The sequence below is a fragment of the Octodon degus genome, unplaced genomic scaffold (assembly GCF_000260255.1).
Source record: "Octodon degus isolate 3935 unplaced genomic scaffold, OctDeg1.0 scaffold00010, whole genome shotgun sequence".
NCBI lineage: Eukaryota > Metazoa > Chordata > Mammalia > Rodentia > Octodontidae > Octodon > Octodon degus.
In genome coordinates, this window is record NW_004524586.1 from 60,268 (window position 1) to 79,008 (window position 18,741).

Genomic DNA, 18,741 nt, shown 5'->3' on the forward strand with positions numbered 1-18,741 from the left:
TATTGTCTAGAGCCCAGCCTTTATTGGCCCGAGTTATTTCCTATTCAGGGCAGCAAAAGATTGGGGGAACAGTTAGAAGTGTCTTTGTAGAAATAACTGGGATGAAAGTTAAGCTCCAAATTATCCTAACTGTAAAAGTAGAAAAGTGTTTTAAGGAATTTATAAAATTCTCTCATGATAAACATGCCTTTCCTAATTTGATTAGCTCTAATTTTAAAAAAGGAGAAATAATGAAATTCAATCAAATACAAAACTAACAAGAAATTTGAATTTTGAGTTAGTAGCCTGGGAATAAATAATTGCAGTTATGCTCCTGACTATGTATCTGTCAGCACCAAAAAGAGACAGCATTGTCCACCTTATTACACTCTTTAAACTCCAATGTAAACAGAAGTCTTAGAGAGGAGAATGATAATAGCACAAGCAGTGCAAATCAGAGCTATTACCTGTCTCATTGCCGTTAAAAATCCTTGGCAGTTAAAAAAGCCTGTCATCCAAAAGCAGTGGGGTCGGCCATTGAAAATCCAGGAGGTAAACTGGCAGTTTCTTTCTAGGAGTTCAGTAAACCAGAACCCCAGCGTGCTTGAAAGCCATGATGCCTGAAATGCATACGTTAAAATAATTCATTGTAAGGTGTATCCTGATTCATAAACTGACTATGCTCAGAGAAGAAAAAAGAGAGAGACATTAATTTCACTTTTACAATGAAAATATCCCAAGTCATGAATTCTCATTGTGTTCTGACATGCAGAATTTTCAAATTGTGTTTTCTCCTTAATGATATGAAGACATGTTGGAATCAACAAATCATCACATATGTTCACACAGTTGTTCAAGATGGTTGATATCAGGAGACTCACCTTCCAACTACCAAAATACATCAATATAATCATCACCAATTCAGCTTCCAAAGAATGAAAGCAACTGATGAATTAATCAGAATTCCATCCCTGTTGTTATAATTTGAACAGTATAAAACTTTATTTTCAAAATATACTCACATCACTATCAAGATAAAATATCAGCATTTTAACATATATTCTGTGCATAATAAATCACAAGAACCTTTCTGTACTTCTTTCTTTCTTTCTTTCTTTCTTTCTTTCTTTCTTTCTTCCATTTTGGTCATTTGAGGACAGGATTTCTCTATGCAGTTTAGCCTGGCCTTGAATTCACAGGATCCTCTTGCCTCTGCCTCTCAGTTCTGGGATTACAGGCATGTGCCACCATGTCTGGCTTCTGTACCTTTTTTTTTTTTTTTTTCAGTACTGAGGATTGCACTCAGGACCCTGCACTTGCTAGGCAGGCAGATGTTCTACTGAGCTATCTCCCTAGCATGTACTTATTTTTAATGAGGTGAGTAACACATACTTTTATGAGTATCTGTCTTTTTAGAATGAAAAAATATTCCCCATCAATAAGAAACAGGAAAGAGTCTCTTTTTACAGTTCACAAATTATTTGTGCTCACTGTCTCTTAATTTTCTCCCTGAATTCACTTGTTAGGTATTCTCATTATGAGAACAGGCATGGATATGTCATTAAAGTCATCATCAGAAACCCTGGTAAGCATTTCTAAATTGTAGATGATAACATGTTACTGTAATTACAATTTCTCAAGTATGCATAAAGGTAGTGATCAATTTGGGTAGGTTTACCACTTGTATTTAAAATATTTCAAGAATTAATGTGCTTACTATACTCCAAGAACTACTGTGATTCTACAGATTAATAATTTGAGAACAGAATTCTGAAAAATAGATATCAGATAAAAAAACCACCTTTTCCTTTTAAACTAGTTTAGTGAAGGTAAAAAAGAAATAAAATGATTGGGCAGAAGCTGAGACTGAGACTCTAATCCATGTTACTATAAGGATAGATGGTGCCATCATCAAATAAGATGGAGCGGGGCTGGAGAGATGGCTCAGTGGTCTAAAGCACCTACTTTGAACAAGGTTGGCAAAGCACAGGGACCACGGTTCAATCCCCCAGCACCACATGCCAGCCAGCCCCGCCCCCAGGTGGGCTGAGCTGGCCACACACACACACACACACACACACACACTAAACGTTAAAAAAATAAAAAAAAAATAAGATGGAAAGGTGGGAAAAAGGCCTTCCTTACTACAGACTGCCTACAGAACCAACTGACTTGGAGTGCTCCAAAGCCCCAAGTCTTTTCTAACACAGAGTAAATTCTAATCTTATTATGCATGGCCATTCTGTTTACCCAGATCACCTACAGAAAGCCAAGCCTCCAGCAACACCCGTGTCTCAATTCCATTTCTATATTTGGTCCTGTCTCTGAATCCCCCATCTGGCCCAGGCTCTAGTCCTTCTCCTATCCAAAGCCTATCCATTGTACTTTAGCATCTCCAGGGCCATGAGCAGTAAACTCCTCTAAGAACCTCCATCTCTTCCATGAACATTCACTCCACTTCTTTTCTTAGTTGAGGTTTTCTAATCCAAGCACAAATCTCCGTCTTCTCACAACATAGTGCGCTGCCTCTGATACTCAATGCCCTGAGAGCCAGGTGAGGGCAAGATGTCCCTGTTCTTGTTGACTGACATCATCAAACCATCATTTTTCATCCTTCTCTTCCTTGAGTCTCACACCATCTGGACATACCATCCTTATCCCTTTTATTTTTTGTCATGTAATGACTACTTTAACTTACCCTGGTTTACTCTCTCATTCAGTCTCCTAAATAATCATGATGATGGTGGTCCTGGGAATGGTAGAGATAATAGAGGTAGAGGTAGCAGTGGTGATGTTTGTGGTAATTGTGGTGGTGATAGAGGCAGAGATTTTGGCAGTGATGGTGGCAAAGATGGTAGAAGTGCTGATGGCAATAGTGGTGTGAAGGGTGATAATGGTGATGGTAGTCATGATGTTGGGGATGATAGTGATGATGGTGGTGATGGTGATAATAGTGATGGGGTTAGAGCTTCAGGAGTGGTGACACTGGTTGTAGTGGTAGTATGGTGGTAGAGGTGTTGGTGGTGAAAGAAGTGGTGAAGAAACTGGTTGGTTGTGATACTGGTATGATAAGTAATACTGCTTATATAGCAGGCAAAAACTTTGCATATATCAATTCACTTATTAGTAACAAAAACAATAATGAGAATACACTACTTTTCCATTTTACAGTTAAGCAAGCTACCTTGATTACTTTTTCCTCATTGCTGGTACAAAATACATGACACACAAGATTAAGGAAGGAAAGGTTTATTTAGCTCAGTTAGTGGAAGGTTCAGTCCATACTCAGCTGGCTCCAAGACAGAGGGGCGCATAACAAAGAATCACAGCTCATGGTAGCAGACAACATCAAAGAGCCAAGGGAAGGAGTAGCAGGTGAGGTGGTTAGCAAGTCCCTCTCACCTCATTATACTATAATGCAGATTACTCACACCAGGGCCAGAGTGTAGCACTTACACCTGCAATCCCAGCACTGGATAAATAATCAATCACAAACTCCAGAAACTGCCCCAACACTGCGTGAGGATTTGCAGGATGATGAGACACAAACCATAACACAACAAGCCAAATAGCTTCTCCCACATTACACAAATAAGGTTGCACATGATTTTAATGCAGATACTCCAAATGAGTCCACCCACACAATCACATAGGCACTTTCTTACTCTTCATTTAAGTTATCTCAACATCCCACTAATATCTTTTCTTATCTCATTGCCTTCTGATCCCTAACAGACCCTCCTGCCCATTCTATTTTATTCCTCTGCTCCCACAGTTACACTTTAAAACTCGTCATTATTAAACACTGCCCTGTACAGAGAAATATCTTTTCTCCACTTCTATGTTTCCATCCTTAGAAGAGAGCTCCAGTTACACAACACTCCAGGCACTTCTATGGCTTCCCTTTGCACACATCAAAGTGGTGAAGAAACTGGAACATGTTTAAGAGACAGGTCAGCACACACAGGTCTGTCTTGGAGCCTTCTACTTCTAACCTTCCCACTTCCTTCTACTTCCACACTGCCCAAACTTCCATGTAGGTCGCTCACTCCATGGCTTCAGTTCTGATCTTTGGACTAGGAGTGGAATGGCATGGGCCACTCCCTGACTCAGGAAGTCTAGTTCAAGTGTATTGTGTTGAACTTTATTCCATCTTCTATGATAAATTCAGAGGTTATATGCACCAGGTGGCACAGCCCCAGGCGGGGAGGCCTCTACAACAGCCTCAGAGTAGCTAAGTGGAGCTCAGGATCCACCTGACTTTTGAAGGATAAGTAAGTGGGAAGGAGCTCTAATAGAGCTCCTAAAGTGTATGTCATTGGTGTTGTTATGGACACCAGTTGGTTAATGAAGTCACAGCAACATTAGGATGGAGACACATGTTAGGAAATGTAGTTATTCCTCTTTATCTTTAAGACAGAAATGTCTACAGGGAACACAATGGTCTGCAGCTTACATGCTCCAGGGAGGCTATAAATCTGATAACGAGTAGTTCTATCAAACTCTAGGTCTTCTTTTAGGAAACTTTCTGTTTACCAAGATGAGCCATATTTTCCATTATCAGCCTTATCAGTAAATGTTCTCCAAAATCCCTACTGCTTCTTTGCCTCTTTTGGAATGAAAGTGGGGAGGTGAGCTAGTTATTGAATGCTTGAAAATAATGATGCAACACATGTTATACTCAATCTTTCAAATTCTACATTCATTTCCCCATAACTTCTATTTTTAATTTACTTGTTCAAGGACAGTTCCTTGACTTAAGTGTGCTCTAATACACTGATCCCAACACTTTGTTCTCATTCACCCATTGTCTCACATTTTTTCTTTCTTCTTTCTCCATCCTTACATTGCTCTATTGCAATTGGCCTCTACAGTCTAGCTGGCACTCCCCTGTATAAGTTGAGCTGTACTCAGCCAGAAAAGCTAAGTCAAGAGAAGTCAGTCACCTAAGTCATAATATCTAAGAATGTCATAATATCTAACAACGTGACCTTCTTTGGAAATATGTATTTTATGGTGGCAATCACTTTAAAATTAATTCACATAGTGTAGGCACCTAATTCCACAAGACATTGGTCCTTAAAAAAAGGATTCTATGCAGAGACAGACACATACAGAGAGAAAGGAACACAGACATACAGAGGGCAGAAACCATGTTAAGACAGAGGCAAATAGTGTACCAATTCTTCCTTAAGCTAAGCAACTCCTAGAGTCACCTAAGGAGAAGTCAAAGTAGAAAATGGCTTCTTCTTCTTCTCTCTCTCTGAAGGCAGCATTGCCCTGCTAACACATTGGTTGCAGACTTGAAGCCTCTAGTGTTATAATTCAAGGCACCTAGTCTTTGGAACTTGTTTGGCATTCTCAGAACACTAACACATCTGCCACTGCAGCTGCCTGTTCTGGGGCTGACAAGGAACACACTCAATTCTGCACCTCTCACAGCCCTGTTCCCAAGGAGGTGAGCCAAGTACAAGTAACTACACACTCTTCAGACTGATTTCACTTCTTTTTCATAACTAGTAGTTGTAAAGAGGTGAAAATTATCACCTTGTAGCTGTCTTTACCCCACTCTCTTCCTTGCTGAATTTAGGAAGGACAAAAACATATGCATTACAGTGGAGTAAAAAAGATAAAAACTTGACAGTAAAGATTGGGAAACTAAGACCCGGTCAGTTCTTGCAAGGCCCATTCTGTGGCCTGGGGTCACCTCAGATGATGGTCAGGATCAGACAAAAAGGAAAACATGTATCTAATCCAGATTTCCCCAGGAAATATAGATGACAGAAACATCTTCTACTTTGTTGCGATATATTTGCTCAACCATAATGAACATTAGTAGGTTCACTTATATCACCTCACAAAATGCATGTGCACACAATGAACACATCCATAAATACATCACATAGAGGACTTGAAGTACTCTGCTCTGCTCCAGGCTATTCTTGTCTTCATGGTTTGTGAAGAGAAGTCAGCCGTAATTCTGATGGCTTTTCCTTTGACTGTGATCTGCTTCTTTTCTCTAGCAGCTTTCAGTATATTATTCTTGGGCTGGAATTCTGGGATCTTGACTATTATATGTCTCAGTGTGTTTTTCATTGGGTTGAGGTTACTTGGCATTCTGTATGCTTCGGTTACCTGAATGTCAAATTGTTTCCTCATATTTGTGAAGTTTTCTGCTATTACTTCTGCCCATATTCTTTTTATATCATTTGTATTGACTCTATCTTTCTCACTGATGCCTATTAGTCTCACATTGTTCGTCTTTATATTGTCTTGCAGGTGATGAATTATTTTTTCCTGCATCCTAGTTTTTTTTAAGAGATCCTTTCTCACCTTTTCACTAGCCGTACCAGCATCTTCAAGATCTGAAACTCTGTCTTCACTTTCACTCAAATGGTTTTGCAGGCTTTTGATTGAGATTTTAAGTTGCTCTATATCTCTTTGACTCTGCTTCATGTGATCTATTTCTTTCTTGTATTGCTCATTTAAGAAATCCATCATATTTCTAATCTCTAACTTTTTATCAATGTCTTCTTTAGAGGCAGTTATTAATGCTTTACTGCAGAGTTGTTTTTTTTTTTCAGGTTGAGTTTCCTCCATATGTTTCTGTACTTGATTCTTTACTGCAGATGGTATGAATTCAGAGATTTCTTTTTTATTTCAGAAATTAATTCTGCTCTGAGTTCCTCTATACCTTTCTGCTGTTGTTTCTTTACTTGTGACACTCTTAATTCATACATTTCAGCTGAGCTATTGTCCTCTGCACTTGTTCTGAGTGAGCATTTGGTTTCCCTGATATGTTTCTGTATTAGATTCTTTACTTCAGATGCTATGAATTCAGAGATTTCTTTTTTTATTTCAGGAATTAATTCTGCTCTGAGTTTCTCTATAACTTTCTGCTGTTGTTTCTTTACTTGCAACGCTGTTAATTCATTCATTTCAGCTGAGCTAGTGTCCTCTGCACTTGTTATGGGTGGGCTTGAGGCCTGAGATTGCATTTTGCTCCTTGTCTTTGTCATTTTATAGCACTGACCTCTGACCTCTGGTGTAGCACTTTGGTGCAGTTATAACCTTAGCACCTACTGGAATTCAGGTGCAGATCTGTTAAGTTTGATTTTATCCAGTTTTGACTGGCATGGATCTAGCTGTTGTGTTCAGCTCCTTCCTACTGCAGTCCTTGGAAGTGAGCCTGTTTTGCCTCTCTGGCACAAGAGTGTACCCGTAGTGCCCCTCTGTTGTGCCCCTGGTGCAGGGAGCACAGGAGAGCACAGAAGCTCTCCCACACACTAGCCGGGCCTGGGCTGGGCTGTATCTGGGTGTCCCAAGAGAGTTACAGATGTTCTCACTCACTTGGTGGGCTTGGGGGTGGGGGATCTGGAGGTTTGAAGGGGTCCCAATGGCATAGTAGAGGGTCTCACTCATGCAGGTGCCTGAGTTTTGGTCTGGAGATGTCCCACAGGCACAGGGAATCCAGAAGCTCTCTCACATGCTCACTGGGCCTGAGCTGGGCTGCATCTGGGCCATAAATACATCACAGAGAGGATACCACTAAGAATTTATTCCCCAAATGTCCTCTCCTCAAATATATTCACTTTACTTCTTTTCACTTTTCTTCTGCTTCTGCTTCTGCTTCTGCCTCTTCCTCTGCCTCTGCCTCTGCCTCTGCTGCTGCTGCTGCCGCCGTTGCCGCTGCCACTGTCACTGCCGCTCCTGCTCCTGCTTCTTCTGCTTCTTCTTTAATGCAGGATCTACTGCTCTCACTCTACAGATCAGACTCATAGTGATCCTCCTGTTTTCAGCCTTCCAATTACTAGGAGTACAGGCACACAGCACCACACCTATTCTCGGTCTCTGTCTCAGTGTGCCCGGGGGTGGAACCAGCATGGCATGTGAAGTTGGGGATTGAACCTTGGTCTCTCCGACTGACTAAGCAGGTGCTTTAGTCAGCTGGGCAATCTGGCTGGCCTAGCTCTCACTTTACATCTTACACCCAGAAATTTATTTCACTTTTCCAAGTGGAAATTTATTCTTCAAAACCATATCTGTCTTTAGCAAAATTACAAACATGTTGTAACAATGATGTTGAACTACCTTGACTTGAGATGGACACAACATACTAAATGGTAGATGACAGATAAGTGATAGATAATAAATGATAGATAGATGAATAATATTTTTCTTTTGTCATTACTTTTAATATTTACATATGTGCAGATACATTTTCTTCTTTAACATCAATGCTTTGGCACTAAAGAGCTTGGGTTTAAATTGTGATTCTTGTTCTTTACAGAAATGTGATCTGCGGAAAATATTTTTCAATCTGCTTCTGTAAACCAAGTGTAATAAAAGGTAAAATTTCATTGGACAAATGCATGTCAAATGCCTAGTAGAGCACCTAATATGTAGATATGCTAAATTACTTCCTCTTCTATCATCAGTCTTTATAGGGCTCTAATAGGGTTAGCCAAAATGCAAAAGAACCATTTTAAGTAAATTAGTCCCTGGTGTTTTCCACAATGACAGTAACTCACAACAGTGAATGATTAGGCAGAATAAGACCAGATCTAGAGTTTGCTGATCTGGCCAACCCTACTCAACCTGAAAATGGCCAGAGAGACCTGGCAAGCTGGCTCCTGCTCCTCTAGGCTTCAAGCCAGGGTTTGCTGATTCTAGTCACTATTGCTCTTCCTGAAGAATGCCAGGAGGATGTGATTATGACAGTAACCTGCAGGAAACTTGGAAAGCAACCTCCAGGACCCCTACTGTGAGCCAAACCATGATCAAGAGTACTATGCACAACGTTACCTTGCACTCATCATTATCAGATCCTTGTTGAAATGTGGCATGCACACCACTCCTTAATGAGGTACAAACCACATTGAACCCCACAGATCAGGAGTTTTGTGAGGCTACTCCACCCTACTACCCTTGTATCTCTCCCTTGCTGACCTGCACCCTGCCCAACTACTATCACTGAAAAAAATGACAAAAGCAAGTAACAAAATTCTTCTAGTACACCCAAAACAAGTCCAGAACACAAGGTCATAGAAGAACTTGGAATTCCCCACATGAGATGCCTGAGATGAGAACAATTGAATTAAAGATACAATTCCATCAGGCTATGGAGGAATTTGATCTGAAATCATCTCTAAAGTAAAACACAAATGACAACAATCATGAAAAAATTGCTTGATATATGTAAGGATGACAAACATTAAAAAATAGAAGGGAATTGGAAAATTATGGAATCTTTGAATGAAAAGTATAAGAAAGAATTGCAATGCATGAACAGATATCCAGGACTTTAAGAATTCCATTGAAAGCTGACTGGAAAAACCACTTCAATGAAATGGAATATCATTGAAAATAGCTTTGCAATTAGAAAACATGAATGGAAACATCTCTTAAAGATAAAGAGAAGCGCTGGCCAAATAGCTCATCAGATTAAAGCATCTGCTTAGGCAGAGCACAGTGGCCAGGGTTCAATCCCTGGGATGCTGTGCAGGCCCCGCCCCTGGGGCACACTGAGATGGTGATTGAGACTGGGCATGGTGGTGTGTGCCTGTAATCCCAGCACTCAGGCTGAAAACAGGAGAACAGTGAGATCTTGTAGGCCCTGTGCCAAATACATTTTTAAAAAGGGGAAAAATAAAGAGAAACTAGGAAATAATACAACAGCTTCAAGATGATGAAAGAAAAATAATATAAGACTAATAAATATCAATGAAACAGCTGGATATAACACAAAAGCTATAAAATGGGTCTTTGCAGAAGCAGTAGCAGAAAATTTCCAAAGCATGAGAAAAGAAAGTGGTATGTAAACAAATGAGGTATATAGAACTTTAGCTAGCCACAATAAAAATAAATCAAACCCAAGCAGAACAATTAATTAAGCAAAGGGGAAATGTATGGATTCTACAGTAAGAAAAATACATGAGAAAGATAGACCAATACATACCAGTTATAACTATCAATGTAAATGGCCTCAATTCACCAATCAAAAGAAGCAGACTGGCAGAGTGGATTAAGAAACAAAATTGAACAATATGCTGCATACAAGAAACACATTTAACTCGAAATAATGAATAGACCTAATTTCAAAGGATGAAAAACAATACTTCATGCAGCAGGAACCCAGGAAAAAAGCAGGGATGGCTATTCTAGTTGCTAACAAGGTCAACTTCAAACTAAATGTGATTAAAAGAGAAAGAAGGTCATAACATACTTGTTAGAGGAAAACTGCAAGAGGAAAAGACTACAATTATGAACATATATGCACCAACTTTAGAAGCAACCAACTATATGACAATTTTTTAAATGTCTTTAGTACAGGGTGTATAGTATCTAACTACACAGAAAGGACTTCATAGTGATTTTCCAGTTAACAATAGCTATCTCAGCATGCCCCAGGGGTGGGGCCAGCATGGCATGACAGGGATTGAAGCACAGTCCCTGCATCTACCCAAGCAGGTGCTTTAATCCACTGAGATATCTCTCTGGACCTTATAAAACCCATTCCAATAGACAAGAAAAATGTGATGAGCAATAACATAATTTTATTGGGTCACTTCAATACCCCAGTGACAAAAAGGGATAGATCAATGATACAAAAAAGGTGAAAAGAAATAGCAGTATTAAACCAAGCTTGTGAACAAATAGACTTATTAGATCTTTACAGAGTGTTCCAACCAAAAACATTAGAATACACATTTTTCCCAGCTGCTCATGGGACATTCTCCAACATAGATCATGTGCCAGGACATAGAATATGCTTAAGTAAATGAAAAAGAATAAAAATTTTCTGAGGCATAGTATCTGATCATAGTCCAATGAAACTGTAGATTATTGACAAAGGAAACAGCAAACACTCTGTATATGCATGGAAACTAAACAATACCCTCCTGAACAATTAATGGGTCAAAGATAAAATTAAAGAACAAATTAAACAATATTTAAAATCTATTGAAAATATAGATATAAATTACCAGAACCTGTAAGATGCAATGAAAGCTGTTTCAAGTGGTAAATATAAAGCAGAAAATTCTCACACCAGGAAAACAGAACAAAGCACAAGTGAACAGTGTTATGCTACACCTCAAACTCTTAGAAAAAGAAGAGCAAGTCATAGTCCAAAGCTCAGAGAAGACAGAAAATTATAAAGATCAGAGTAGAAACAAATGCAAGGGAGAAGAAGGAAACAATACAAATAAATGAGTTGAAGAGTTGGTTCATTGAAAGAATACATAAAACAGATAAAGCCCTAGCCAACTTATTAAAGAATGGAAAGAAAAATTCAAATTCATTCATTGAAGAATGAAAAGGGTGAAAACACTACAGACCTTATATAAATTGAGATTATCTTTTTTTCCCCAGCTTCCAGAGGTGGCTCACAGGGGTTTTGTGGGCATCATGAAGTCTGTCAAGGTCACCAAGGGCACCGAGAGCTACAGGCCATGGCAGCTGGGACTCTGTGTCCTCTGTGTCCTATCCACAGCAGCCATCTCATAGAAAATGTTTTGGCAAGAACTTCTGATGTACCTGGAATGCTTCTTTATGGCTATCATTAATGAGTGTCAGGTGTCCATGCTGCCCAACAGGACTGAACCAATGTGGGAAGATTTCAATACCTGCCTAAAGGATCAAGATCTGATAATCTCTACAACATTGGAGGCCCAGTGTTTTTACTTCTTAGCACAAACTGCTGCTTCTAGATCTTTACATTTGGTTTTAGATGACAAATTTTATTATCAGAGTATGAGATATGAAGTTTACCAATTGGCTCAGAAATATTTGTTCATTTTTTGCCAGCTCTTTTTATACTGCCCTCTCAAGACCTGTTTGCAGAGTAACTGCCAGAGACTCCAGGTGTTGCCTGCTGACACCATCTATCTGATGGAGAGAAAGATAGAAAGGCACAAGCCTGAGAAAAACAGTTGGGAGCACAATAGCCTCACAATTCAGAGTCCAGTGCATTCATCAAGAGCCAGCTTGGAAGTGGCCGATTTATTGCTTAATGCTTTAGAAAATCCAGTAAAGTATGTTGAGGACAATATGGAAAAAGGAAACAGACAGGATTATTTGTTCAAATAACATTTCTCATAAAGCTCATCAGACACTTCAAAGAATTGTCTTTCAAACAATAAAGAAAGCAAAAGATGAACAAGTACTTCTGAACAACTTGAAGCTACTGGCAAAGGAGCTTAATAAGAGCAGGTCAGAAATGTGGGAAGATTTCAGGGGAGGGAAGTGGCGCTTTCAGCACACCATGGGCACATCCAATGTTGTTTCCTGTTTGGGTAAAGAGAAAGATAATATTGTATAGAAATATTTTTCAAAACAACAACACTATTAAATTTTCTAAATCATCCCCAAAAATGACTTATTTCTAAAATGTTTACTTTTACAGAATGGAAAATACAGAAAAAATGGACAGATTCCTAGATACATATGAACTATGAAAGCTAAATGAGAGAGATAAAAATTCTCAATAGCCCAACATCAGACAGTGAAATTAAAAATGTAATAAAAAACTGCCAACAAAGAAAAGCCAAGGTCCTAATGGATTCACAGCTGAATTCTACAAAAAAATGTCAATAGGACCAAATGCCAACTCCTCAAAATCTTCAGTGAGGGCCAGCCAAATAGCTTAGTGGATTAAAGCGCCTGTAAGCAGGCTCAGGGGTCAGAGGTTTGAACACCAGGCCTACCATGCCAACCCCGCCCCGGGGTGCACTGAGAAGGCAATTGATACTGGATGTACCTGTAATCATAGCACTTGGAAGGTTGTAAACAGGAGAAATCACTGAGTCTGATCTAGTAGTGAGACCCTAAACACCATGCAGACCCTTCCCTAAAATACAAAAAAACAAAAAGAGACAAAGTCCAAAATTCATTCATGAAAAAAACACTACAGAAAATTGAAATAGTTGGTCTTTTTTTTATCTCAATCTTATAGAAGCCATCTACAACAAACCAAGAGTCAACATTATACTTCATGGACAACATTGAAAGGCTTCATTTTAAACTCAGAAGCAAGACAAGGATGCTCACTGTTGCCACTCCTGTTCAATATATTTTGGGAAACATTAGGAAGAGCACTATACAAAAGATATAAATAAAAGGAATAATGATTGGAAAGGAAAAAATTAATTCATCATTATTTGCAGATGACATAAAACTGTATATAAAAGACCCCAAAGACTCCATTAAGAGACTTGTAGAGGATTAGACAACGAGGAGAGGGCAAGGAGAAAAGCTAGGAAACATGACAGGGGCAAAGTCATACATTTATACATACAAGATGGATAAGGCAATGATCCTGAGAATCTTCAGCATGGTTTTGGAAACTAGCAGTTAATTGGTAGGATTCTTCATCTGACTAACTGTATATGCTGATACCTGTTCACTAAGCAACTGCACTGAAGATAGCAATGTGTAATGGTATGGTCATGCTTGGAATGCCTAAAATTCCGGTATTCTAAATACATACTGCCTCTCATGACATCCCAATTACTGTCATACTGTATCTCAAGTAAATGTTTGTTTAAAGAAGTGTAATAAGTAAAAACAAGAAATAAGAAAAAAAATGTCACAGGACTACCCTGCTACAATGCTGTATATGGTTAGATTTCTAAATTTCTGTGTAAAAATATATAACTGCTCCTTTTAAAAATTTTTTTATTTTTTAAATTTTTTTTCATATTCTGTATGTACTTAAAGTTTAACACATCAATACTTGGTGGAAAATACCTGTTCCATTTTATGCCTAAGATGTTTGATATTCAGACAGATAGTGATGTGAAACTCAACTGCCTATGTTGTAGGGTAATAATAATAAGCTTCTGTACTGGAGGGTTAAAAATCTAAGTTTGCCAACCAAAAATTAGAGAAAAAGAAGGGCTGCAAGGACAGGCAACATTTTGGCCTTACACTTTCAAGTCAGTGAATACTCAGGACATAGGAGAACCAGTACTGTAACATCATGTAACTCAATTGTGTCCCAAATTTTCTGATCAAGGAAATTATGGGGCTAAAGGGGAAAGTGATCAATGATGTAGAATATGCCTAAGGAAAGTCACATGGAGAGAAAACATTTTCTCATTCTTTCACAGATAGCAAACTGGTCAAGCAATTGTCCGGACTCATCCACATGGCTGACACTGACAAAGGATCTGCGAACTGCAGTACAGGGTTTCAGGATAAATCCTGAGGGGATTTGACTGACCTTATCAAATACAAAAGTTTGATTTCTTGTTATATACGTCTTGCTTTATCTTGGTATTAGCTATCCAGCAGAAAAGTATAGAAATGAAGTATAAAAAGTAAAGCCATATTAATGCGCTGAGGTGTAAACAGCTCGTCAGCAATTTCTGACAGTGCAAGTCCTACGGTTAACCCACCACTATTATGGACAGCTGGACTATATTGGAATATTTTCTGAATTTATGCACCTACAATATTTAAATGACAATGGAATACACTTCTTCTGACAAAACTAAGCAAAAAAGGGGGATACAAATGAATGATCATGTTGTATCTCTATATTCAAAATAGGATAGATATACAGCTGCATTCTCTTAATTCAGTGAATAGATATTTATTCTAATAGTGTTGATGGACAGGATATCATGTCTTCATCTTGTACAATGAATAATCACAAAGCAGCAATATGCAATGTATCAATAATTATTTTTCCATAATTTTATAGAGAAATAAATAGCAATGAGACAGTTTCAAATCAAATTGGTAGGACAATTCCGTTACCACATTGCATACTGCCTTCTTAGTGTTTATTTGTTGTACAAGATGCAGACATGATATCTTATTTACAAATGCTATTAGAACAAATCCCTCTATTCCTTGAATTAAGAGAATGTAGCTATATATCTATCCTATCCATTTGTAATACACAGATACAAAATGGTCATTCATCTTTATCTCCTTTTTTTGTTTTGTTCCAGCATTTAAATATTATAGGTGTGTGACTCAGCAAAATATTCCAAAATATTTCAGTAGTCCATAATAATATTGGATCTTCCACTTGACTGGCAATGTCAGAGGTTATTGACCTGAGTGCCCTACAGCTCAACATAACAACATGGCTTTATTTCTTGTACTTCATTTTTATGATTTTCTGCTGGATGGCTAAGATCAAGATAAAGCAAGACATATGTAACAAGAATTGTAGTTTTTGTATCTGATAAGGTCAGTCGAATCCCCTCTATATTTATCCTAAGACCCTGTACGTCAGATTGTAGATCCTTTGTCAGTGTCAGCCATGTGGAGGAGTCACGGCCATTGCTTGGCCAATTTGCTCTCTGTGAAAGAATGAGAAAATGTTTCTCTCCATGTGACTCTCCTTAGGCACACTCTACATCATCGATCACTTTCCTCTTTGGCGCCATAATCTCCTTGATCAGAAAATTTGGGACACAACTGAGTTACATGATATTACAGTATAAGTTCTCCTATGTCTTGAGTCTTAATTGACCTTGGAAGGCTAGGACCAAAATAATTGGCTTTTCTTGCAGCCCTCCTTTTTCTCTAATTTTTGGCCTGCAAACTTAGGTTGTTAACCCTTCAGAAGAGAAGCTTATTGTTATTACCATATCATCTATGCTGTTGAGCTTAACTTAACTATCTGTCTGAATATCAAACATCTTAGGCATAACATGGAACAGGTATTTTTCATAAAGTATTGATATATATTAAAACTGCTAGTAATTGGTTTTGAAACTGTCTCATTGCTATTTGTTTCTCAATAAAATTATTGAGAAAAAAGACTTGTATATTTAATAATCAAAATCAGTAGCATAGCAGGATACAAAATCAACACTCAGAAATGAATAAAATTTCTATATACAAAGAACGCACTGAGAGAGAAGTTATGGAAGCCATGTCACTTACAATAACAGCCAAAAGAATGAAATACATATCAATCAATCTCACAAAGAAAGTAACAGATTTATCCATCGAAAAATTATAGTACTCTGAAACAAGTGATTGAAAAGGATTTTAGCAAGTGGAAAGATATTCCTTAGTCCCGGATAGGAAGAACCAACATTTTGAAAATGGCCATAATCACATAATCGTTACACAGATTCAATGCAATCCTAATTCAGATACCATTTGCATACCTCACAGAGCTACAGAAAACTTTCCTAAAATTAATCTGGAACCAGAAGAGACCTAAAATAGCAAAAGAAATCCTAGGTAACAAAACAAAGAAAAGAGGCACAGCAACCCTTACTTGAAATAATACTACAAAGCTGCTACTAAGATTAAAAAAAAAAAACAAAAAACATGTTAATGGCAAAAAAATAAAAACAGACCTGAGGGTCAGTGGAACAGATTAGAAAATGTAGATATAACTGCAAGCACACTCAGCCACCTTATCTTTGACAAAGGAGCCACACATGCTTACTGGAAGAAAGATAGTCTCTTTAATAATTGGTGCTGGAAATACTGGTTTTCCACATGTTGAGGGCTTAAAATAAACCCATGCCTATCACCGTGCACAAAACTTTAGCCAAAATAGAAGAAAGATTTAAATATTAAAATTGAAACACTAAATTTTCTGGAATAGAAATTAGGTAGAAACCTTAAGGACATAGGGGTAGCTAGAGTCATAAATAAAAACAAGGGACATACTGCAAAGAATCTACTACTGGGATTGGATCTTTTTGAAAAGTTCCTGCATGTCAAAAGAAAACACCAACAGAATAAAAAGAAAGCCCAGGAAGTGGAAAACAATTATACCAGACTGTCTGGCAGACAAAGAGCATAGGCCTCCAAAATTCAAAGACCCAGAGAACCCTCCAGACCCAGCCAGGCCCAGACTAACTGTGGGACAGCTTCCACTCCACTGCTCCTGGCAGACCCCTCTGGACCCAGGCCAGGCCCAGCGTGTCAGTGAGACCTTCCTCTGTGCTCTCAGGACACTTCTAGACACCTCCAGAACCAGCCCTGGCCTGGAGTGTGAGTGAGACCTTTGGCCAGGGTCTGGGGACCCTTCCAGACACAGCCCAGGCCCAGCATGTGTGTGGGAGAACGTCTGCACTACTATGCTCCTTTGACCCATAGACACAGTCCAGGCCCTGTGTGTGTGTGAGAGAGCTTCAGCTCAGCTGTGCCTGCTGGTACCCTCCAGAACCTGCATAGACCAGGCATACAGACCAGGTGTGAAACTCTCCAGCTAAAGTCCCTACAGAGAGGATGGGGCAAGAACAACCCAGTTAATCCGGGAGTAGAACATCTTGCAAGGACACAGCAGTTTCATTTCAACAGGCTGCAGCAGGAAGAAGCTGAGCACAGAAGCCAGACCAAAGCCAAGCATATCAGGATGAGTTCAAACTTTGTAGATCTATACCCTGGAAGCTAGAGCCAATTTGCTAGAGCCAGATCTATGAAAGCATCTTCCCTCTTTCTTGACCAAGAGAGAGACCAAAAGGTAACCGGGTGAACTAGTCTGCCTGGAGGACCCCAGGTACATCAAGGAAAGGAGATGAGACAAAACGTAGGGAACTAACTTAAATACAAATTTCAAATTTAATATACACTTAACTACACACACATGCTTACTTGCTTTTACTATGTAAAATAGGAATGCATTAGTTACAAAAGTTTGTTAACTGCTAAATATCACTACCCATTATTACTGTTCCTAATTGTAGTTCTGTAAATACAAAACTATAACTGCCTTAATCATATACTCTTTCTTGTGTAAGAATTTGGATATGTGCCAAGATTAAAAATAAACCAAAGGTCTACACAAAAGGTCAGAAGACAGTTCTAAAAACAAAAGTCAAAGTGAAAGAGCAAAATGCAATCCTAGGCCCCAAACCCACCCAGAACAAATGCAGGAGACACTAGCCTAGAAGAAACTGGGAATCACATACTTGAAATCTCTGAATTAGCAGTACCTGATGTAAAGAAACAACTGCAGAAAGGCATAAAGGAAACCAGATAAGAAAAAACACATGAAATAAAAAAAAATCTCTGAATCAATAGTGTCTAATGCAAAAAAATGCAGAAACATATAGACGAAATCAGATCAAAGATAATCTATGAAGTAAAAGAAGAAAGGATGACTATAATGAGATAATAAATGCTTCTAAGAAAAACACTGATAAAAACTTGAGAATAGAAAAATGATGGAATCCTTCAATGAGGAATATAGGAGAGAAATAGATCACATGAAGCAGAGTCAAAGAGATTTACAGGAAATTCAAACCTCAATCAAAAGCTTGTAAAACCGTTTGAATGAAAGTGAAGTTAGAGTTTCAGATCTTGAAGAAAATGTCACAGCTAATGAAAAGGTAAGAAAGATCTCTTAAAACCAACTAGGATTCAGGAGAAAATAATCCAAGATCTGCAAGATGATCCAAAAACGAACAACATTAGACTATTAGGTATCAATGAGAAAGGAGTCAGTACAAATGATACAAAAAGAATATGAGAAGAAGTAACAGCAGAAAACATCCCATATGGACAAACAATCTCACATACAGTAAAAGAAGCACATAGATCTTTAAATAACATCAACCAAATTAAAAATAAACCCAGAAAGGGCCGGGAAGATGGCTCAGTAGAATAAGTGCTTGCCTGGCAAGCACAAGGGCCTGAGTTCAATCCCTGTTTCCACAAAAAATTTTAAAAATTAAATAAATAAATAAACAAACTCAGAAATTCAGCACAAGAACACTGTACTAAAAGCTGATAGAGGACCCTCTCCCAGCCCCTCGGGCTGCCCCCCACCACTCC

At 38.5% G+C, this 18,741-nt stretch overlaps 1 pseudogene; it reads left to right on the plus strand.

Moving 5' to 3' along the window:
* Positions 1-11,388: 11,388 nt before the first annotated feature.
* On the plus strand, positions 11,389-12,331 carry LOC105741272 (annotated as a pseudogene).
* The last annotated feature ends 6,410 nt before the right edge of the window (positions 12,332-18,741 follow it).